Source organism: Rattus norvegicus, chromosome 4, assembly GCF_021556685.1.
Source record: "Rattus norvegicus strain SHRSP/BbbUtx chromosome 4, alternate assembly SHRSP_T2T, whole genome shotgun sequence".
Classification (NCBI taxonomy): Eukaryota; Metazoa; Chordata; class Mammalia; order Rodentia; family Muridae; genus Rattus; species Rattus norvegicus.
The window spans coordinates 157,184,623-157,208,248 of NC_141537.1; positions in this window are offsets into that span (position 1 = coordinate 157,184,623).

Genomic DNA, 23,626 nt, shown 5'->3' on the forward strand with positions numbered 1-23,626 from the left:
AGGGAATTAACCAATCACTTTCCTTTTTAAACGCACATGTTGCTGTGTACCAGGGAATCAGATAACCACTCTATCAATGATAAAGGGGGAGAGAAACAGAACCTCACAACTGAGAGGCATAAAAGCAGTTACTCATCCAGCTTCTCATCTCACACAAATGAGATGTCTCCCTTTAAAAACCATCCATCTAACTGGTTCTACATAGCACACTTTCTATTTGGGTTTAAGACTGTTGGCTTTTGAATAAATTAATTTACTGGTAATTTTAATTAACTCTGTGATCTTTTTTTCCCAGTGGATTTCATCTCTCTAACAGGTGTCTCTAGAAATCCAGGCTTTACCTTCACAGTGTCGTGCCATAGACTCTCTGAGCCTTCATGCAGGGCCACAACCCTTACACATGCCAAAGTGCAGAGCCTTTTCTTAGCAGGAGATTCTACAAATCCTTTCTTGTATCTTTGATTCTAAAGACAAAGCCATGTACTGACGCTGCCCCATTCTGGTGCTTAATCAGGTTGGAATTTGTCCCCCTTTAAAACTACATCTGCCTCAGCTTTCTGTTGCTGATGCTGCCCTTCACTGCTTAAGATTGTCTACATTACCTTTCACACATTGGAAGCTTTCATTGGTGAGGTCTTGCCCTGATGTCACGATTCCTTCTAGCATTGGGCTCTTCTTGACACTTTTTAATATCCTTGAACATTGGACTTCTCTCCATTACATTTACTGTTTCCTTTTTCTCTCAAACTCTACTTCTGTTATTTCTCCCCCACCCTACTTATCTCTCTTTATTGTATATCTTCATAAGAGTATCAGCTAGAAACCATGTCAATACTACGCTCTCTTGAAATCTTGGCCAAGGCCATTAATCCAAAAGTCTTCAATGCAACCTCAGGTAAATTTTAGGACAAGGGCAGAAAGCAACTACCTGCTTCACTAAAGTATCCCAAAAACAGTCTCTAGGACTCTAACTAATATTTTCCCACCTCAAACTTCTTGAGCTGGGCTACCATAGTTCAAATCACACACAGCACTGCCTCCCTTGTTCTTCTAGGATGGCCCAGTTAGCTCCACTTAAAGCATCTGACTGCTATTCTAGCCCAGAGTCCCCAAATTTTCCACATTCATCCAACAAACAGCATGTCAGGCTTGTAACAGTAATACCCCAGACTCTGTCTTAGTCAATGTTCATTTCACTGTGAAGAGACACCATGATTAAGACAACTCTTAGAAAAGGAGGCTTTTGACTCGGGGTTTGTTTATCGTTCCAGAGGCTTAGTCCCTTATCAATGTGTTAGGTAGCATGGCAGGATGTAGGCAGGATCTAGAGCAGTAGTAGAGAGCTACTGAAGAATTAAAGTTTCATAGTTTCACAGATATGAGAAACAAAGTTGCAAAAGCAAGGTTTTTGAGGAATACATCTGACGTCAGGTTGCCTAACCAAGTTTTGGTCATCACGATATTGAGTCAAAAGACCAGGCTATTCTGACTGAGCTAAGATTAAGACAAAACAAAAATAACTCTTCTCAGAAAGACCCCACTACCCCTCCCTGTGGTAAATCCTGAGAACAAATACAAGATGTCATCCTGACCCTGCCCAAACTACCAGTTCCTCCCCCTTCTAAGGGACTTGCCAGCTCAGCCCTTTCCGAAGGATTTTCCAAGGCCAGGTGCAGGGCTGGATGAGGAAAGTGACCAACTCAGCCAAGAATAGACCCTTGAGCAGGCCAGCCAATACCTGACCAGATCCTTTGTCCTGTGTACCACCAATGAGAATAGGCGAGATAATCCTGTTGCTGAAGTCTGCCCTCGGTAACAAATAAAAGTTGTGTTTTTGGGTTCAGGGTTGCCTCATCCCACGTGGATGACCAATCCCACATACGGGGATCATTAAACCTCTTGCCATTGCAGCAGTTTCTCAAGTTGTGTTCTGTGGGTTGTGCCCCTGAAGCTAGGCCAATTCGGTGGTCTTACAACATTTGGTGCATTGGCTGGGAACTGCACTCCCCCAGACCACAATTGGCAAAGAGTTTGAAGGTAAGCTCGAGCAAACCTGTATTCTGTGTTCTGTGTTACTTTCTGTTTTGTCTCAGTGTCATGTTGTCTCGTCTTTGCCTTGTGTTGTCTGCATCCACTGTCTGAGGGGTTGGAGTCCCTTCAGAGAGGGGTTAGAGTTCCCTCATGGGTGGTCTCAGGCCAGGTGAGATCAAAATGTTTCTGAGGGATTAGAGTCCCTTCAGAGAGGAATTAGAGTCCCCTTAGTGGCCGCTGTGGGTCCAGTGAGGGGCTTATGGTTGTGAAGGGCAGAAATGCTAGGGCACAGGCTCCAGAGGGAGGGAATCTGGAGGACACTCTAGAATCCCATTGGGAGGCAGAATCAGAAACAGTCCACCTAACCCGGAGGCAGCTAAAGTTTCAGCCAGGTACTTAAAGTATCAGGCATTTGTAGAAATTGTGTATATGAGGCCTTGTCTTGGTCTTGTTTGTTTTCTGTGGTATTGTAGGGTCTTTTTGGCTTTGTTTGTTCTTTGCACGTGGACTGATGACTGTGTTTGAAATCATGGATTGTCGACTGTGTTTGAGATTATGGAACTGCTTGTTTTGTTTGTTTGTCAAAGAATTTTACTTGGTCTTCTTGGTGCATAACTTGGAAATAATTTGCTTGAGAGAAATTGCTTTCTGCCAGGGAGTTTTGTCTTTCTCTCTTGAGCCTCCTCCCCAAGGAGAAGAGGAGAGTGGCAGGTGTATAGCCTGCTAGCAAGCGAGCTACAGTCTGTGCTCAGCAGAGGCCCAGTTTAGGCCCAACTGGTGAGAGAGGAGTTTCTAGGAGATGGGGCTGCCGGCCAGGATTGATGCTTTGACAGCAAAAGTGTAGCATGGATTTAGTGATTGTTTTAAAGACTATTATGAGACTTTTGTCCTTGAAAAAATTCTAATCCCTGTGACCAGACCTTCAACACTTGCTCACAGAAGGAGAGCATTCATTAAAATAATTTTCTTTGAGGAATCCTGCCTCCCTCTCCTTATCTGCTGGTACAATTGCAAGAGAGGAGTCTGTTTTCAGCATTAAGTCACCTTCTGCTTCATGAAGAGTGCCTCTTATGCTATCCCCGCAGCAGGAGAAAGTCTTGGCATGGGCTCTTCAGCTTACTCCAACTGAAGGATGTTGCGAAGGTCAAGATCAATGTTTTATTTTCCATGTGCCTTTAACCCAGTGAGACAGATTGGTGAAGGGCTGGGGGAACTGCTACTGAAGTCTTGGAATTCAGAGTCATGGGAAGGGCTGTAGTTCTATTAAATATCAGAACTCCAGTGTTAGCAATCTTTTTATTGGATGTAAGAGGCAGGAAGCCCAGCTCAACTATGACCTGATAGACCCAGGTGAACCAGTTATCTCTGACTATAGATTACTTTCTGATACCCAAGGCTTCAATTAGATCACACACCCCTGGGCGAGCCTCCCTTCAACACTCTAGAAGCTCAAATGCTTTTCTCCCCTGGTCTCTTGACTCAAGGTCATGAGGCATGTCTGACAGCCTGGAAGAAACTCCCCACCGCCGAAATCTGGCTTTTCTTCTGAGCTCACCAAGGTGTTCCGGGGAGCAGATGAGTCATACAATTCTTTTGTCAGCCACTTGGCATCTAGCACCCAGGTCCTAACCATCTCTCCATCCTTTTGTTATTAGTTCTTAATGGAAGCCTAGTGTCGTTTAGAGGGTGGGTCTCTTGAGAGGCAGAGCCACTGAGCTGACACTGAAGGGGGGTACTCCTTAAGGGCAAATCTAAGTCCAGAGAGACAGCCAGTAACAGACCAGCTGTCCCTCTTCTCGCCTTTCTGTTTCACCGGCACAAGGCTTGTGCTTATTTTTGCACTGGCCTTATCCTCCAAAGAAAACTTCCTTATTTAGCTGTGTGACAAATGCTATTTGTTCTCTTCCATGAACCTCTATTTTCCAGACTCTCTTCTTTATCTCACCAGCCCACTTGAGATGCTTGATATTAGCTGTTACAGGTCCTCTTTACCACTGAGGAAACCAGAATCCTACTACAGGCCAGAAAGAATGTTCCAGGCCCGGATGGAAGGCCTCATTCTTACCTGTTGACTTCAATATGCATGAAGGTAGGGAGTGCCCAAGGTCAACCATCATACTCCAATGGTGGGTCTCTGAGGGACTGGAAATTTGGCTAAGGTAAGGGAAATGGTCCAGGGGCACACAGAATCCCCCTGAGTGTTCTTGGAACATTTGATGGAGGCTTTTTGTCAGTTCAAGCTCTACAATCCTACACAAGAAGAACACAAGATCACTGTTACTGTGGCCTTCATAGACCAATAAGCTAAAGATATAAAGAGAAAGTTACAGAAATTTGAAGGGTTGCTGAGAGTGTTAGTACCAGTTGCAGAGAAAATAAAGTTGAAATGTGTTTCAGGGTCTGTGCACATAAGTGGACAGCATCTAGTAGCTGTAGAGGAAGATGCAGAAGATATCATAACAGAGAGACTGAGGAAGAGAAAGAGGAAAAACGCAAAAAGAATAGGAAGCTAGAGAGCTGAAGAGAGATAAAAGACAGGAGAGGAACTTATACTGGCCACAGTAGTTAGAGAGACTAGGAAGACAGAACCTGGCAACAGAAGAGAATTCCTGGCTAAAGATCAGTGTGCCTATTGTATAAAGGACAGTGGGTCAGGGACTGTCCCAGGAAAAAGAAGAGGGGCCTCTCCAGTGTCCCCAAAGGCAAGCCTCTCGGTCCTAGAGTGCTGGTTATGCAAAGATGGAAGGGAAGCCCACCCAGTGTTTTGTGAATACAGGGACCCAACACTCTGTGCTCCTACACCCAAATGGACCAGTGTCCAGGAAAGAACTTGGGTACAGTGGGCTACCAGCAACAAACAATACTCATGGCCTACCCAAAGAACAGTGGGCCTTGTCATGGTCTAGGTGTCCCACCTGTTCCTTGCGATCCCAGACTTCACCTATGAATCTGAACCCTGCAACCCTGCTCTGGGAACCTGACCTAGGACCCACCCCCTTTCATAACTGTCAGCAGGTGCTCACTGAAGCACATGGGTGGCATAAAGATCTGACTGACCAACCACTAGAGGAGGCAGAAGCCACCTGGTTCACGGATGGGAGCAGCTTCTTAGAGGAAGGAAATAAAGGGGCTGGGGCGGCAGTGTTAGATGGAAACAGAGTCATCTGGGCTCAGGTCCTACCAGAAGGCACCTCTACTCAGAGGGCAGAGCTCATTGCCCTCACCAAAGCCCTTGAGCTGGGAAAAGGGAAAGCGACTCAACATCTATATGGACAACAGGTATGCCATTGCCAAGGCTCACCAGCAGAGGGGCCCGCTGACATCTGAGGGCAAAGAGATTAAAAAACAAAGAAGAGATTCTGACTCTGTTAAGGGCCTTCCACGACCCAGCCAAGACAAGGAAGGGGCTCAGGTATACCTGAATGGGAAAGAAGATCCTGATACAAAAACAGGCAAAGGCCATGATAAAACAAATTCATCAATGGACTCACTTAGGGGTAAGCAAACTCATCCAGACTTTTTCAAAAACCAAATATTATGTACCAGGTCTCTGGTATCTCGTGGAACAGATAGTTCACCAATATGTACTATGCCAAAAGTTAAATGTTTACAGGAATAAAGTTGACTCTGACAGAAGGCTCTGTGGGGATCGGCTTGGGGCCTACTGGGGAGTGGACTTCACTAAGATAGAGCCAGGAAAATATGGTTACAAATATCTCCTAGCATTTGTAGATACTTTCTCAGGATGAGTAGAAGCTTTCCCCAACAAGCAAGAGACAGCCTCAGTAGTCATAAAGAAGATACTGGAAGAAATCTTCCCCCAGTTTGGAGTGCCCAAAGTAATCGGATCAGACAATGGTCCTGCCTTCATTGCCCAGGTAAGCCAGGGTGTGACCAGGTATTTAGACATCGATTGGAAATTACATTGCATCTACAGACCTCAAAGTTCAAGACAGGTAGAGAGAATGAATAGAATTCTAAAAGAGACCCTGACTAAATTGACCATGGAGACTGACATAGACTGGGTGGTGCTCTTCCCCTTGACCCTTTTCCTAAGTTAAGAATACCCCTTTCAGATTCAGCATTAACCCCTTTGAGATCTCATATGGGGCCCCAGCTCCTCTGACTGTATTAGATGATGTTATTGAACAAACATGTCATAGTAATAATGATTTTATGCCAGGCTAAAAGGACTACCAATGATACAGAAAGAAGTCTGGTTGCAGCTGGCACCAGCCTATGCCCTGGGGACCCCTAATCACCAGTTCCAGGTCAGAGACTCTGTCTACATACTACAACACCGGGCCCAGACACTTGAGCCTCACTCCTAAGGACTGTACCTGGTGCTACTGACCACCAGTTCTGATCAACTGATCAACAGTTGTCAAGTGTCAGTCCTCACCAGCCTTGTACTAGCTGTTGGGGTTAGGGGGCTGGGACCTAAAAGGACACTCAGATCTTTAAAAAGCTCCCTAGACCTGCACCTCAGATAAGTAGATACATCAGAGACATGACTGGGGGGTTCCTGTAATGCTCACTTGAGAAGTGTGCTTTGGAAACAAGAATTTTAAGTTTGCCCTGGATTCCATCAAGATAGGTCACTCAATCACACAAGTGCAGGGGTATGCTTGATTTCTATTGCAAATGATGTAACATGCCCTTACTATGAAGGCATTGCATATGTTAGTACTCCTAACATTTCATTTCTTGAGGCCTGTGCCTCAGGAATCACAACCTGTATAAGTTTAAAAGTTCTAAAAGGCAATCATGACTTTGGTGTGTTAGTTCAGATAGTGTCTAGACTGTTATACCATCCTTATGAAGATGTACTGAACTATTGAGATCCTGATGCTAGAGACTTAATAAGGCACAAAAGAGAGTTGTAGATTACTCTGACAATTATCTTAGGGCTAGAATTAGGTACTGCAAGGGCAGCTATAGGGTCATCTGCCATTGCCCTCCAACACAAGGCTTATAGAGAATTGAGAGCTGCCATTGACTTAGATGCAGAAAGAATAGAAGAGACTTTAACTGACCTCCAAATATCCCTGACCTCCCTCTCAGAAGTGGTCCATCAGAATAAGATGATTAGACCTGATATTCCTTGAAGAAGGAGGCTTCTGTGCTGCATTAAAAGAAGAATGTTGTTTTTATAGATCACTCAGGAAGAGATAAAGACAATTTGGCTAAGATTAGAGAAGGATTAGAACAAAGTTTTAGAGAGAGAGAGAGAGAGAGAGAGAGAGAGAGAGAGAGAGAGAGCGCACTCAAGACAAATGTTGGTTTTAAACCTGGTTCAATACTTCCCCTTGGTTATCAACTCTAGTTTATTGCTTATTAGAGAACATATGGTTGAGGCAACAATACAGGCCCATCACTAGTGATGAGATCGAGTTATGATTTTAAGAACAAAACCAGGACTCAACAATGAAGCACCTTGACTTCAGACTTGACTTCCTCAAAGAACCACAGCCCAGGCCACCAGGTCAGTCACATGAAACTGAGGAAGGATGGCAACAAACAAGTTCTAAATGTATCCTGACATCCTCAGAGCACTGAACCATGTTAGTAGCTCCTCCAATGAAGACCTGAAACTAATTTATATTAAAAAATTATTGTATTTTACAGACTATATTATTATATTCCAAAAATTAGATAAATAGTGTACAATAGGTAAGGTGTTATATACAACAAATACGAAATTATTGTGACTGAAGGGAAGAAAAGTCTAAATGAATAGAAAGCTAATAAATAAAGAAGCTAGATTTAACTGAGATAATTAGATCAATCATAAGGTCTGAGCCTCTGTGAATGGATCAGTGCTGGGGAAAGTTCAGTCTTTGATGCAATGCTGTCTTAAGCAATTAGCTCAAATCCTGCACCCCTCTGAAAGACCATTTGAAGTCAAAGTGTAGCAGGCAGATGTCTCCCAAGGTGCTCCTAGGCAGTTACACCCTCCTAAAGAGAGGGCCTGTTCTGAGCACACTGTGTCCCAAATAGAAAAGAGAAGTTGTGTCTTTCCACAATATCTGAATTTATTGAAATAACAAAGTCACAAGGTGTGGAGGTGCCAGAGGCAGGAAATGGTCAGACATTCCTACTTTCCTTGTTAACCTCTGCTGAGGTGAGCAGCTTTGGGTAGTCATGCAATTTTAATGAGGAATATTAGCACCTGATCACATATTACATACCAAATCTATGATCTTCCTTCCATCCTGCTTCCCTTTCCTTTTTCTCTCTCTTTTTTCCTTCCTTATCATTTGTGCTTCTTTGATTGCTAGCTATACACAGGTTTTATAATCACTTTAAGGGACTAAGAGGCCACAGAAGCCTTGAGGTTTCAGAAGCCAGATAACAGAAACACGAAGGAGTCAGCAGTGTTAACAGAAGAAACAGAAGCTGAAGGGAAGCTGAAGACACATCCTGGGTCTGAGATCAGAGGTACAGACTTGAGTCCAAAGAGAAAGGACAGGAGAAAGGATAGATGGATAGACAGCAGGCCCCATGAAGGGGAATACAGGCAGATGCCAGTTGCTTTCTCAATGGCAGGGATTAAACCAAGATGAAGCCCTTGGAGAGTCAGGAGTTCTCCATCTGTCCATCCTCAAAACATACACTGAAAGACAAGGTAAAATCTTTGCAGGAACTCTCCCAGGGGATAATCCTACAATCTTCCTGCAATTTACCCAGTTTTGTCTTCGTGCAGGGCAGAGAGGCAGATCAGGGTTGATGCTTTGGACGAAAACACATGTGACAGAATGAATGAACAGGATGTAGAATAAAGAACTAAGCTCATTGGGGGACAAAACAGTAACAGACAAAGCAGCCCTCCTCCCACCCTCCATCTTCGTGTAGGTTGGTCTTGACTTCACAATTGCCAATTAAACAAGAAATTTATTTCCACAGTTTAATAATAACCCAAGCTGAAGGATTTGTTGGAGGGCAACATGGCACCACCTTCCATGGCCATAAAAATAAATCATTTTTGAGCATATTCCTGGAATGATGGCTTTCTCAATGATACTAAACCCGTCAACCACTGTCTTTTGAGATCTAGAGTTTCTTATGAGAAGTCAGATGATATCTTAGAGGGTGGTTGGGATGAAGCTTCTTCCTCTGGGGCCCATAGATGTTCCTCGAATGCCCTGGGGGCCTGGAAGCAGAGCACCCTTTTTTTTCTTAACAGCATCTCCGTGTTAGTGGAGGAGCACTTTTTTAAATCTATCTAAGTTTAAAGCAAAGGCAATCGAATGCCTGCATGCAGAGATGATGAGTCTATAAAAGCCAAGTCACAAACCATTAAAGAATTCTTCCTAACTTCGCAAGTAGTAAAAACCAGTGTCCACACCAGGATAGTCTTTCAACGCTTCCAGAGTCTATCATTATCTGGGTCTTTATTAATCATTACTCTTAGGAGTGAAAGGCTTTTTTACATGTGATATGACCTGTGCTAACTGAGGTTTGTCCTCTTAGGTAGGAATTGTTTGAGGAGTTAGTAAACCTTTGGATATGTGGCCTGGCAGGAGGTAGAATGGCTCCTTAGGAGACCTGGGAGATTGTCAGCACAGTGAAACCAGTTGCCTCAGACCCTGCTGCCAGTGAAGCAGCTGAGTCTACCACATGCTGGTCTTAGTCAGTACAGTATAGTTTTGTGTGTCATTTTGACATGAGTTAGAGCCACCACAGAGGAAATAGCCTCAATTGAGAAAATGCCTACATGACATCCAGCTGTGGTACATTTTCTCAATTAGTGATCAATGAGGGAGGGCCCAGCCCATGGTGGTTGGTAGCATTTCTGATCTGGTGGTCCTGGGTTTTACAATAAAGCTGGCTGAGAAAGCCATGAGGAACAAGCCAGTTTGCAGTACCCTCACCCTCCATGGTCTCTGCATCACCTCCTGCCTCCAGATTCCAGCCCTGCTTGAATTCCTGTTCTGACCTCCTCCAATAAACCTATCTAAGTTTAAAGTAAAGGAATCGAATGCCTGCATGCAGAGATGATGAGTCTGAAATCTTCAAGTCAGTGCAGTATGATGTGGAAGTGTAAGCCAAATAAACACTTTCCTCCCCAACTTGCTTTTTGGTTCTGCTGTTTTGTCACAGGAATAGCCACTCTCACTAAATCAAAGTCTGAGCCAAAATGGTGTCCACATCCCTTGAAAAGAATTAGAGGATGATAATGTTTTTTGGTGAGCTGCGATTGGCACATGACCTCACAAGCTGCCATTGAGGTAGAAGATCACCCACCGAATGTACCAGGTGGAAATATATCTTGTGCACAAACTGCAGAAAGGCAGTTGATTGGTTGCAGAACAGTTGGGCTCAGATTTTGGTTCTCAGAGAATTTTATTTTTTATTGTCCCTCTTTGGAATTGAACATCTGTGATCCCCACTGACCTGAACATAATGAGTTTGCTTCCTGATCAGTTGGGGTTTTTGTTGTTTTGTTTTCTGTGCCTGGATTTTGAGTTATGGTTTATTGTTTTGGGTTTAGTTTGTGCATTTGCTTCATGTGTTTTTTTTAAATTACTAGTATCACCTGTTTTCTATTGTTATCTCTTCATTTATCTTTACATTTTGTATGTAGACTTATTTCTTCACTATAAAAGCTCTTGTTAGTATATATCAGCTGTTAAAATTAAGGACTTTAATTATACTTGGATCATAACCACCAGTTTGTTACTCCCCACCCCACCCTTAAAGCCTTTCTCTGTAGTGATAAATTCCCCTATCATGTTAAGAGTCCTACTCTACCTAATGCTGCCATTCAAGAGACCAAACACCATGGGTGATCTTGAGGGATGACATATTTCCTTAGGTCAACACATTGTCACCAACAGGCTACCATCTTTTTGATGCCTAAAACTATGAGGTTAAGAAAAAGGAAGTAGGTCTCATGCCTCTAGGTGGCAAATAGAAGCTCTGCAGTAGTTAGTCATTAGAGAATTTAAGGGTCTGAGCCAAAATGATCTCTGCCTCTCTTGAAATGCACTAGAGAAAGGGCCTTAAAGAAGCCCATGTGTTCACTCTCCAGCCACATCTTGAATCCAAGTCAGCACAAAGCTCATCCTTTTGTTACTGCGGCTCTCATTCAGATAAAAAATGTCCTCTTCAAGGTTTGTATGTGAGAGGTCACACCACCTCCTGTCTCTAAAATGCTGGTCTCTTGCAGGAGTGTGTCTGGAGGAGTCATTAAAGACCAGGACAGTGAATCCCAACAGGAGGAACTGGGTCACTAGAAGCAAGGGGATTTGCCAAATCCATGTAAGCAGCGCTTCAGATTCATCTTCCCAAGTCTCCAGCCATGCCTTCCCTGTTGTCTGAGAGTCTGGACCAAAATAGAACCTGTGTATTTTATGTTGCTTCTTAGGGATTTAGTCATGGCAATAAAAGTAATGGAGTGCTTGGAGATGGGAAGTGAAAACCTTCTTTTTTGATTGTGAAGAGCCATGATGATTGTCTCATTTCTTTTTTTTTTTTCTCGGAGCTGGGGACCGAACCCAGGTCTTGCACTTCCTAGGTAAGAGCTCTACCACTGAGCTAAATCCCCAGCCCATCTCATTTCTTGCTATGATCTCATTGGCACCATTGTGAGAAAGTGCAGACCCCTCCCATTGAAGGCTGGAAGTGGGGACAGGGAGATGCTGGATCTTGTCCACATACTACACAGAACCTCACAGATTGGTTCCTGTAGACTTTGGTATTATTGATCTCCTGAAAACAGACAATGTTGATCTGATTTGACATCCAAGGAGTCAATTTGTATCCTGCTTTGCTGGTTTCGATTTATATCTCTTAATTGGTTTCTCGATTAAGTTTTGGTTTATCTTGAGTTTCTTGTTTTCTAGAGCCATAATTTTATTCTTAAATAAGCACAGTTCGTTAATATTTTTCTATTTAATTTTTTTTACTTTAAATTTGTCATTAGTGTGAATAAGAAGTAGACAATAAAGAATCTCATCACGGTAAGTACTTGAAGACATCCGCTGAACTGTTATGTCCACTAACCTTTGCTGGGCTTAAAGCTTTTCTGTCCTGATAACTATCTTGCCATGACCCCTCCTTGAAAAAACAAAAACATGCCAGCTGGACACTATCATTTGTCCTGATAAACTTTGGCTTTCCTAATCTCTTGGACCTTGATATGGGCAGGTTTCCTCTTTGTTGGTTTGGTATTTGTGTTGTTTTTCCCTTTTCATTCACACACTCAATTCTTTTGCTTGAAGCATTGATTTCTGCTTGTGTGTTAAATGTTCTTAATTGTTTCTTTGTCAATAGTTTGTGTCTGCCATGTTTTCCTTTGGTTTCATTTTCTTATTTGAAACCTTCCCTGTAAGATAAGGAATTTCCCTGTGGCACTCCTATACACTTGTGTAGTAAACTTGGGTCATCATCTACTCTGTTCCACTGCAGCAGGCCCTGGCATGTGGCTGAAAGCCTCTCATTTTTATTAAGGTTCCAGCTACATATCCATGGCCCTATTTAGGCTGTCCTCATCTCTGGAACTGACATGTTGCAGACAGGCAACCCTCAGTCTGTTCACATTTCAGAAAAAGACAACATTTCATTCTTCATGGCTGAGCATGGGCCTCTTCACTTGTCCTCCTTATATGCTTCTTGTTGACCACTTGGTTTGTGGAATCACCCTAAGATCCTATGCTGAACACTATGTGAACACAAAACACCATCTCTATCATGCTGAAATGTATCTGACCTACAAAGTAATCTCCTAACAGATGTACACGTGAATGTTCAAGAATATCGACAGAGGCATTTATGTGTGTGTGTGTGTGTGTGTATGTATGTATGTGTGTATGTATGTTTGTGCATGTGGCCTCTGTGTTCCCATGTGCTGTTATGGTTCTGACACCAGAGTAAAATTGGCTTTGTAGGTTGTTTATAATGATCTCATCCCTTTTGTGAAGCAGCTTGAGCATTCTTCTTCGTGGCACTTTACAGCCAATAGTTAAGCTCTGTCATGCCAACCTTGGCTGGCAAGGAAGATGCAACACTGTTGGATTCTTCTCAACAGCCTTTATTGCAGGACCACCTCATTGCTGATATGGGGACCTCGAGCGGCAAAGTGCTCGCCTTATATACACAACAGGCTGGGGCTATGCTAATTGTCTTTCAGGGATTGGTGGAGCACGAATCACCCCACTATCACCCCTTCTACTTGTCCTCCAGGGATTGGCGGAGCATGAAACACCCCATTAGCATGGTACCACCCTGGCCAGATTGACGCCAGGTGCAAACCCGCGCATGCATAGTACTGTTTTTCACCACAGGAGGGCGCCGGATCACCTCATTATCCTATGGCCGCCCTGGCAAGGGGACAAGCCTGCGCATGCGCGACAAGTTGTTTACATCCAGATGGGACTGGATGTCGGCGCCATCTTTGTTTTACCGCGCCACTCCCTACATCTCCCCCTTTTTTGCTTAATAAAAGGACTGGTCTAGATCAGGGTGTCACGCCAATATGTTATTGTTCCTGTCTTAGGTCATCCCTGACAATGACTCAGCCTTACCTGTCATAGGGTAACCCTATCGCCACCGGGCCCCATGTCTTAGGTTGGTCCGAGCTCCAGGAAAGTTGCCCGTCTCTGGATACAATGACTCCACATGACAGCAACAAAAATGATCTAGGGCAAACTCTTAATCTTTCAAAGAGGCCAGCCATATGTTGGGAGAAACACCATTTTCAATAGCGATCATAGCCTGGTAAACAACTGCTTTGTGTCTGGCATGTTCTCTTTTTAAACGGCCAATAAGCCAGAGACATACTCTGCATCCCAAGATGACAATAGCTCCCCAGGCAAACATGCCAGACCACTCCTTAAAAAAGGAGAAAGCATTGGTGATCCATGAGGTAAAATCTTCAACTGTAATGGGGTCCAACCTAGTGCTGTTAAGGACAGCAATCTGCATCAGCAATTGTCTTGATAGTTGCTCTGCTTTCATGGACCAGTTTCCTTTCAGATAATTTGAGATTTCTTTGCTCTGTTGAGAATGCTGAGAAAAGTTAGCTTGCAAAGGAGTAATGCATAAACCTCTAAGGGAGGAAACGCAGGACAGCTGTGTCATATGATACAGTGCTTCAATTTGTTCTTGAATTAAATCTATCATTTGATTAGCTAATAGAAGACCAGATGCCAAAGGGGTATTAAATTCTTCTTGTATCTCTAGCGCCACTGCAGTTCTTTCTACAATCTGATTGACAGTCTCAGCCGTCTGTACTTGTTTAGTCATGGTTATTTCGGCTGTAGTAGCTGCAGCAGCAGACAGCACAATAGCTGAAATTATAGCTGCCATAATTCCAAAATCTCTTCTGGCTCTCAGCAAATTAAGAATAGGAAAGCTATCTGGGTTTGCCTCCACTGGGATTGGCACAAAGGAGGGAATCTTAACCATCACTGCAGTGTCGTTGGTGCCGTCCCAGCATTCAGCTAAATAGCAGACTACATCAGAGCTATTACAATTTAAAACATCATTGCTTACATTAATGCTGAAAGAAAAAAGGTGATCTAACACATACTGAAGTACTACTGGCAGTATCATTTGCCAAGAGGTTATTATATTGAATATTGATTAACCTGGTATCATTTTTTCTGGTAGCTGAAACATTATACAGTGTGAAGTTCTCATCCATCAACCAAGCAAAGGGGGTCAGGGATGTATATGCCCCTTGCTCATTGGACAGCACCCATTGAAACCAAGGCCAGAGATTTTCCATGCCAGACTTATTCTGTTTCCAATTAAATTGTGTTTTTCTAAGAGGTGGGAAAAACTCAAATCCTGGCAAGAATTGTTTTGCTCTATGAAATGGACTCTGACATGGGGTAAAATGAGGTGGGAACTCTTGATACGGGGGGCAAGTGAGTAAGACTCTACAATGGGTAGAGTTATCCTGTGTATAGTTACCTTGCCCCGGGCGTGATGGAATGCTACAATTATGCATCCTAATCAGTGTTGTAATGTTCAATCGGCAAAATTATTAACTGACATGTTTCTGCTGGGTGAAGAGCCCCCCTGGGTAATTTGACTCAAAGCATCCAGGATGATCCCGGTGCTCATTGCACTGTCACTCATAGGATCCAACCAATTAGCTAATGTGGCTCTGTGCAACCAAACACAGGGCAGGGAAGAGTTCTTGACAGTAAAGCATAAGGTATGCGACAGAGAAAAGTTAGTGGCAGCATATCGTTGGGGCATTTCTCCATTTGGCACCATACAGGGAACATCACGCAAACAGGAGGTGGAGAAAAAGGTTGGCAAAACAGTAGAATTGCTATGAACTGGCATGGGTACTGGCCAGGATCTGGCAATAGCCCACAGGGTGACGAATCAACCTGTATTACCATTCCCAGTAGTAATAGTAGGGTTCGTAGTCTCATCTTCAGGAAGAGCAGAAGGCACTTTTCGAGTCAAGCGCTCAGGTACCCAAATTGGATTTTCTTGATTCTGCGGAAAAACACAAACAGCTCCCCTAGATCTCAAAATCATGGGATTTGGGCCATGTCATTCATCAGTTAAGACATCCTTCCACTTTACTTCTGCATTAGTTATAGGTGTAGTAGCAGCATGGCGATCCGCAGCAGAGCGGCCATGCGCATCCAAAATTAAGAAATTTAGAGTAAAAAGAGCTAAAAAAAGTTGTTCTTTTGGTGTTTGGCCGCTGGCAATTCCCTCTTTTTGTTTTTGTATAAGCTCTTTTAATGTGTGATGGGTTCTTTCCACAACTCCTTGACCCTGGGGATTGTATTGCAATCCTGTAGTATGACCGACCTGCATTGTCTGGCAAAATGCCTGAAAGGACTTTGCAGTGTAGGCAGGCCCGTTGTCTGTCTTGAGACTATCAGGCTTTCCCCAGGCTGCCCATGCCTCTAAGCAATGACTAATGGCATTACAAGCCTTTTCACCAGTCATCAGATAGCGTGTATAATACCGGAACAGGTATCAACGGAAACATGAGCATATTTTAAATTTCCAAATTGAGATATGTGTGTGACATCCATCTGCCAAAGTTTTAGTGGGATCAGACCACGAGGGTTAATCCCCACCTGAGGAGGGTGGTGAAATTGAACACAATTCTGGCAACATAATACCATGGGCTGTAGCTCTAGATATTTTAAATTTTTGTTGAAGAGTAAAAGCAGGAACATGAAACTTTTGATGAAATTCTCTAGCGAGATCAACCAGAGCAGCATGAAAAATAAACTCTCTACGAGTACTAGCATCCACCAGGGTGTTATAACTGGCTATGGGACTAGGCAAATTCGTATGGGCTCGAGTATGTTGTATGAAAAAATTATTTTTTCTGGCCCAAATCAATTTTTGTAAATCTAAAAGAATTTGACATACGGTACTAGTCGGCCGAATTGGCCCTGCAATTTCAAGTGAGCACACAGCATTAACTACATAAGCAGAGTCAGAAATTAAATTAAAAGAATCATGAAATCTTTTTAAAACTTCCAATACAATTTTACATTCTGTAATTTGGGGGGTGCCTGAACTGTACTGAATTAATACTGGTTCTTGAGAATCAACCATATAGGCACCTACACCTGTTTTGGAGCCATCTGTATAAATATCTAACGCTCCAGACAAAGGCTCAGAGGCAGTGACCTTAGGAAAAATCACTGGATGTTCAATAAAAAATTGTAGCAACGGATCCTTAGGATAGTGATTGTCAAACTCTCCATCAAAACTACAGCGTAATATGGCCCAATCATCTATCAAGGCACACAATGTTTCTATCTGAGCTGTTGTATATGGTATAATAATTTTCTTGGGTAAAATACCAAAATGCTGAATGCAAGATTTAACGCCTAACACAGCAAGCTGTGCAATGGCAGAAGGATAATATTCAAGGGGAATATTTAGGAGAAATATGGGGATAAATCCAAAGAAGTGGACCTTGTTGCCATAGCACTCCTGTAGGCTGACGAAAGGTTCTCAGTATACACAAAAGGAGATCCTCCTTTTCCTTGTACCTTCTTAGCATTGCCTTTTCCAGTCTTTCTTCTACTTTCCTCAAGGATAATCGTGCTTCCTTGGTTAAAGTACGGGGTGAAGTAAGCTGAGAATCCCCTTTCAGGATTTCATAGAGTGGTTGCAAATCTACATTGGGCATTTTAATATAGGGAAGAATCCAATTTATGCTTCCTAGTAATTTCTGAAAGTCATTTAATGTTTTTAAATGATCTTTTCGTAATTCAATTTTCTGAGGGGAAATACTATGAGGAGTGATTTTAGTTCCTAGATATTCCCCCATTTGGCCCATTTGAACCTTTTCAGGTGCTATGAACAATTGATTGTTTTCAAGCACCTTAACCACTTTCGCATAGGCCGCTTTTAGGGTGCCACAATCTTTAGCAGAAAGCAAAATATAACCTTGGCCAGATTGGTGGGGCATTTTCCAGCCCCTCGGAGACCCACCCTTGAAGCCTGGCGGTAGACCTGGGTGTTAGATGTCAAGTGGCTGACAAAAGAATTGTAACCAGTTCACCTGGGACTTTCAGGACCTCAGTAGCAACCTTTTATCAAACTGTCTCAGTGGGCTAAAGGCCCATGGAAAAGAAAACATTAATCTTGACCTTGGCCACAGCCTCCAATTGGAGTAAGCTGAAGAGCCGGTGCCAAAACTTTCTCCTCTTATCATCCTAGAGTAAAGCCTGTTCTGTCTGGCAAAACAAAGTTACTCACAGTCTGCTGCAGACTCTTTCTGAAATTACTTTAGGGGCTCCCCTGTCCCCAAACCTGGGGCATTTTGACCATAGGGGCAGGAACTGGCTGTTGAGGGGATAGGATCAAAGGCACTCTCCATGTCAATGATGATCAACGGGAAAGGTAACTTAATGTTGGAGATCAACTCCTCTCTTGGAATAAGGCCAGCAGATAAGGTAGGCTCCCTTAAAGAACTTCTCTTAATGAATGCTCTCCTTCTGTGAGCAAGTGTTGAAGGTCTGGCCACTAAAGGCAGCAACTGGATTTTTTTTCTTTTCTGACCCTGTTCTTTGAGGGATGGATAAATTCCTTTTTTGTTCTTGTTTTCCTTAGAGTCCTCCCCCGCCTCACTCTCAGTCTTTTCAGATCGTTCCTCCTGTAGCATTTCTAATGCAGCCTGTCCCTTTTCTATAGCCTGCTGACAGCATTTCTGATCTTCTATGCAGCTACGCACTAAGCGACATACCGGCCGAACCCCCACCTTTAAGGTTCCTTGCTCCCAAGCAAAATCTAAATCCTTCCCCAGCTTATCCCAGCTGCCCACCGTGAGATTCCCAGAGACAGCGAACCAAGGTGCAATGGCATCGCACTCACTAAGAAATCTCTCTATAGTGCTTCTTTTCATCCTAAGCTTTTTTCTTTCAAACACCTCTTGAAGAGCCAGAAAAATTGGGTGAGACTAATAAGTCCCCATGTTCGCTACAGCTGGTCCGTGGCTAGTTTCGCTCCCCTCTACTTTCCGACGTCACCATGCTGGATTTGAAGAGTTCTGAATCCACGAGGATGTCCTCGTTTGCCGTATGGGCCACCAGTTGTCGCACCCACCTTGGCCAGCAAGGAAGATGCAACACCGTCAGATTCTTCTCAACAGCCTTTACTGCAGGACCACCTCATTGCTTGAGCGGTAAAGCGCTCGCCTTATATACACAACAGGCTGGGGCTATGCTATTTGTCTTTCAGGGATTGGTGGAGCACGAATCACCCCACTATCACCCTTCTACTTGTCCTCCAGGGATTGGCGGAGCATGAACCACCCCATTAGCATGGTACCGCCCGGCCAGATTGACACCAGGTGCAAACCCGCGCATGTGCAGTACTGTTGTTCACCACAGGAGGGCGCCGGATCATCTCATTATCCTACGGCCACCCTGGCAAGGGAACAAGCCTGCGCATGTGCGATAAGTTATTTACCTCCAGACGGGACTGGATGTCGGTGCCATCTTTGTTTTATCTCGCCACTCCCTACAAAGCTCTATCAATTTGTTAGTCCAGGCTCTCTTCTTAGGGGAGACTATAACACATCTTTCTATCTTGTACCTATATTGATCTCTTCATGTTTTGTAACATTCTGAATTTATCATCACACCAACAGATTAGCAGTGGGAAGGCAGCAAGTACTTCGTATTTGATAACCTTCTATCAATTTTGATGTCTGAGAAATGTCTTTCAGGATTTCTTGTGAGCACTCTGGAGTATAAGTTTTCTTCATAGCCTTTAGGGTTCCAATGGATTGTAACTTGTTTCTTCTGTGTCCCACATTTTAATAATTTGTGTCTTCTACGTGATTAACGCTGTTTGTCAGATTTGATCATCCTATCAAATTTGCAGGTCTTTGTTTCTGTGATCTTTGTTTCACCCTCTATGTGTTTCCTGATTTCCAGCTTTGATATTTCGTATGCTTTGCATAATTGCTTTGGGGTTTAGGTTGGGTTTTTGTTGTTGTTCTTAATCTCTGAACACAAGATGAATCATTAGGATGCTTGAGTTATCTGTGATTTTCATAATATAGAAACTGAGCACCTAGTTCAATTCCCAGCAACCACATGGTGGCTCACAACCATCTGTAATGGGTTCTGATGCCCTATTCTGGTGTGTCTGAAGACAGCCACAGTGTACTTTTATATAATAAGTAAATCTTTGAAAGAAAAAGAAGCCTAAATGCACAGAAACTAAGAGCCATAAACTTGTCCACTAGGCCTCCTTTGGTTTTTTGTTTTTTACTTCTAGTGTCTTATACTCATGTCACTCCCCACCTATAAGGGGGGAAATGGAGGTGGAATTTCCAGGACTGAATCTCTGTGATGCAAATTTGCCATCAGCAGTCACAGAAAGACATTCTAGGTGGTCCATGTCCACCATAGTGGATGCTATGCGTTCCTTGAGCTACATGCCAATGGAAACGCACTAACTTGAAGAATAAATAGACTTAATGATGTCCTTGCCATACTTTAAAATGGTATCTTCTACTAGAAAAAAAATTAGTGGTTACATTCTTGGGGTTAATAGGGATTTTTCAAAAGATCCATTCAAATATGGGTCTTGCATGTCTCCTAACCCTCCCTCTTTCCCTTAATGGGGAGATGGAATTACCTTCCTTGCCCACATTCATGGTTTCTGAGGACAACAAAGACAGAAGGCAAATTAAGAAAAACAGTGGCAAGGGTTCCTCTAGGTCCAGATCACCTGATTTGTACAACACACTAGATATCAGTTCTCCTTGGACTTCCGACCTACAGGAGAATCTTGTTGATGCATACGACATCTATCTGATATGGTGGTACATCCAAAGACCCCTTATCCTACCTGGAGGACAACACTTCTGATTTGAGCTAAACCTCACAGGACAAGGGTATGGAAGCTGAGATTGAGGAAAGTGGGAACACTAAGTGCCATGGGATCCCAGAGACACAGGATGATATTGATGTGACTGATACCATCCACATAACTGGAAACATGAATGAAATTGACCTACAATTTAGTGAGAGAACATGTACTAATATAAGAAAGCAGTCCCACAGCAGCAGCTGGAGCTCACTCTCATCCCTCCCTTGTTGGGCCACTGCAGAGGCATAGGTGTGCCTGTGCGCTGGCATATGTGCGCTGGCATAGGTGAGTTATGATCCATCCAGGAGGTCAATGTCTAAGAAAATAAGTTCATGAAAAATGTTTGAGATTGATAAATGCAAAGATGTTTTAAAGTTGGTAAAGATGTATAAAGTTAAGATATATAAAGTTGGCAAATGCAAGTTAAAAGTGATAAAGGGTCTAAGAAGATGTTTTAATATATATAAATGCAAATTATTGAGATGTAAGAAATGATTTAAAGAAAAATTGGAAATGTTTCATATTTCTCTTACATGCAATTGTTATTTCAGAGTTTAAAGTTTTAACATTGATCAATGGAGTTCTGATAAACTAATGGAACATTGGCAATTTGTAATTCGGTCACAAGCTTGTGGTTTTAATATCCCTTTGGTTGTTTCCTAAATATAACGTAAAGACTTAGCTTTACATCGTGCTAAAAAATCTCTCTTCAATCTGTGTATCTAGCCCTCTGGATTGAGGAAAAATGTTCTGTGCCTTTTAACCCAAACCTATAGCTTTTGCTAGGTCTCAAATGCATGAGTCTATTCCTGTTATCTAACGAATTCCTGTTAATTATATTTCTAAAATGTGGACTTAATACAATGGTAAATACTAATATATGTCCTTTTGTAAACTAAAGTTCATGTAAGGTTCAGAGAATCAATGTCCTAAGACTTGCAACCTCCTGTCACAGATCAAATGGATTCCAGATAAGTACACTGCCTGTTCTGATCTAATCCAGTAGGTGGCCCCACACATAATTCATATAAACTAGCATGTATCACACAAGTTAGAAATTATATACATTGAAACATGTATAGAATAACTACATGAAGGTTCACACATGCATGTGTTTATATAAATTATGAACATTAAATATGAATTATATAAGTAAAATATAATTTATTTATTTTGCAAATATTGTGTATATTACTATATATACAGTAATTATAAATTATTTGCATTAAATAGTAATTGTATACTTTAAATGAAAAATATATTTATTAAATGTATTTAATATGTTTTAAAATATGAGTTAAATCTTTGAAATATAGGTTATTATCTATATAATATACATAATTTCACATGTCCTCCAGGACAGGGAATTGTGGAACATGCCTGTGGAGCTCTAAAAATCAGTGATGAATAAATAAAAAGGAGGGAGTTGTATACTCCTTCACCACAAAATTATATTTTTAATTTCCTGACCTTGGATACCTGTGTCAATGGTCGCCCTACAGCTGGCACACTCATGCCCAGGTGAAATGGAAGTATCCACCTGCTAGCATGTGACATGGTCCTGATATGGCGTTGATATGGAAGTGGACATATTGGTGTTTCTTCACAGGATGCTGAAGGAGCAGTAGTGCATAGTGATTGGTGAGACATGCTGACGCTGGCACAGAGAATGAGGGTGGCCTTGATTTTGCTGGGTGCCCTGAAGATGGCGACAGGGAAGGTGTATTGGACAAATGTTCCTGACCCACCCTTGCTACATCCTCCTGTGTGATCAAGGCCAGAAGTACTTGTGCTATCTAATAATACTCAGCTCTTAGGGTTTCCTTGGTCTGAGAGTAAAATATATTTCAAATTAATGAATGACACTGCTGTGGGTCAGGGGCTCCCTATCTGTTTTGCTAGAAATAGTATCACTGCTGGATGTGTCTCTGTGTACCCCAAGACTTAGAAGAAGACTACAGTGCCAAGCATTAAGATGGGAATGCCTATATCTCAGACTGGACAAAGCTGCCTTGCCTCGGGCTTTTAGACATCGTAGGACAGAAAACACAGAGACTGTGGAACCAGCCTCTGAAAAATCAATCAAGGAGAAAAGTTTTTAGAATGACCCTCCTCTATCTCTAATGTGACCAGTTATTGTGATTCAAGCAAGCACTGGTCTAGAAATCAACCCAGTACTGGACAAAAGGAAATGGCAGTGGACATGTGGAGGACTGATTGTGGATATTTTCAGAGACAGCAGCCTTGTATGATGTTATGTTTTCTGTGGATAAAAATGGAACAGGTTCATGGATTGATGTAAATGTAACATCCTAAATTATGCACACCTACTTTTATTTATTGTTACCTCAGTTGTAGGCTCTGATAATGAATTCAATATTTCTTGTTTTAACTGTCTTTTGTCTAATTGTGTTTCTGTCCTGTATGATGATCAATCTGTAATGGTAAAACCATCTTTTATTATAATTCATGGCAATCTGAATCCTGGTATTTTGAAAAAGCTTTCAGTTTTATAAGAATCAGATCATGCTCTGGCAAGGGGCAAACATGATTGGAGTGATCATTGCCAGTATGTTTTCCTCTCATAAAGATGATAGGCAGTGCTACTAAGAGGTACAAACATCATGTTTTGTTAATCATCTTGCTGAAATTGTAACCAATGCCCTGAGCATACAAGATGATTTGGATAGATGACTAGAACAAAGAATTGACATATTATATGATGTAATTCAGATCATGAGAGATGAGGTATAAGGAATGAAAGTCAAAAGCCATATGGAATGTCATACTCAATATCTCTGGATTTGTATAACTCCACAAATGTATAATGAGAGGTAGCGTAACCAGAACAGAGTTAAAAGGCACATTCAGGGTATTTGGCATAACATTAATAGTTCTTTAAATTTGTTAGCCCTGCATAGTGAGATTGCAAGTTTAAGCCTTTGCCTTTTGATGCTGCTAGCACTGCAGATGATATTTTGAAAGAATTACAGGCCATTTTTCCTCATTTACATCTCTTATTGGGTATAACAGAACTTTGTTTTGTGATCCTTCTTATGGCATGTCTATTACCTGCTCTTTTGAGAGGAATCATCATAGCTTTTACAGATGTCAAAGCAGAGTTACATAAATTAAAGCTCCAATGTCTTTCCTAGCGGAGGTTGGTAGTCAGTGATAGGTAAGATCATCTTGAAAAATTCCTCAACCTAAGACAGGCCACAAATACAAGATTATTCATATCCCCATTATGGGTAAAAGCTGTGTT